The sequence below is a fragment of the Chinchilla lanigera genome, unplaced genomic scaffold, assembly GCF_000276665.1.
Source record: "Chinchilla lanigera isolate Chin_1 unplaced genomic scaffold, ChiLan1.0 scaffold00029, whole genome shotgun sequence".
Lineage (NCBI taxonomy): Eukaryota > Metazoa > Chordata > Mammalia > Rodentia > Chinchillidae > Chinchilla > Chinchilla lanigera.
In genome coordinates, this window is record NW_004955430.1 from 9,154,412 (window position 1) to 9,156,073 (window position 1,662).

Here is a 1,662-nt window from a genome sequence, read left to right on the forward strand (position 1 = left end):
GATGGATAGGTGCTCATCTTGGAGGTCATCGGTGAATCAGATAATAGTTAAATACAAAGCACATTCAGTGTTTAAACCTCAGTATGTTGCTACTGGGCCCAAGGAACTCATGAGAAAAGTGGCAGGATTTGTCATAGCATTTTTCTAGTAATTTGGTAAATGCAGAGATTAGATCCTACCACAGAAAAGCAGAGGTCTCACCAGATGACTATTCAAAATGCTGTACCAAAATTAGAAAACTTCAAGAATTAAGACCACAGCATACTTGCTTTCCTTCCTCACATCATACTCACAGGTGTTTGGATTATAAACTTAATAAAGCAAGTTAGGAAGCGAGTTTGAATTGTGTGAATGAAAAACAAAAATGTGAACAGAAAAAATTTTTTTTTGCTTCCAACTCTCTCCCTTTATTATCAAAATTAACCTTTACTTAGAAAGCAAGCAGTAAAAACTGTTCAGACTTCACCATCACATGAAAAATATTATTTTGAAACAAAACTAGAAAAGAAAAAAGAAAGAAAAGGGATGGGGTTGAACAACATATTAAAATACTGTTGTATATTAACGTGAAAATATTTCTGTTAGTGTAGGCCCAGGTTGGCAAAAGATGTATAAAAGCTTGTCTGATGATTTGTAAAAACACTAATCCAGAGGATCAGAATTTAAACGCCCCCAAGAATAACACAAAAGTATTCAATGTTGCTTCCAGGGCAAGGACTGCTATGTACAGGTGTGCAAAACCCATTTCCTCTGGTTTGTTGGCAGTTTGCTGTGACACAATCCTAATGAAGGCAAAATCTTTCAGTTCACCCCCTTGGGAATCTTCCTCCCTCCCTCCCGGCAAGCAGAGCACTCCCTGAAAAGGAAGCACAAGAAGGGAGAGCTGGGTGCTGAACAAGGGCAGGAGGCTGGCACCCTTGGAGCCAGGGCCAGAGAGCTGGGTGGCGCCTCTGGTACCCAGCTGTGGAGTTTGGGCTCTGGGTCCAGGGATGGAGGTCCAAGAAGGCATCTGCACAGGGGAGCAGCAGCAGCATCCTTGATTTTTAGGCCCTTCACTTTGCCAGAGACAAGGGTAAGAGAACCAGAGAAAGGTAGGACCAGCTGCGGCAGTGCAAGTAGGAGCCTGTCCCAAAACACGAGCTTGATCTAAGATGGGATCCGCGGGGCGCTGGACCAGCCGGCATCCCTGAGGGCGAGATCAGCAAGGACACTGAAAGGGCAGCCCAAGAGTGAGGAATCAGCCTGGGGCGACTTGGAGGCCACAGAACAGGCTTTGGCTCTTTTACCCGGTCTCTTTTACCCCTCAAAGCTCGCCAGCCACACCACTCCTCAGCGGCTGAATCAATTTATAGTTCAGGAGCCCCAGGGAAAGGAACGGAATTGGCTTCAGTGTGTGAAATGTGCCCGACCCGCTGGGGAAGTCCGGGGGGAGCTTTCCGCCGGCCTCTTCCCGGGCCGGGTGGGACAGGAACGAGTTGGGCGTGCAGGGATGCGGGGAAAGCGAGGGGAGCGGCGGGGACGTGTGCGCCCTTCCCCGCGGCAGGCGCTCCTCGCCCCTCGCGGCCCCGGGCGGATAATCAGCCCGACCCGCGGACGCCGCAGGTTATCGTCGCGCGGCTGTGAGGTCCCCGAGGCCAAATGACCCGGCCTCCGCCTCGGCGG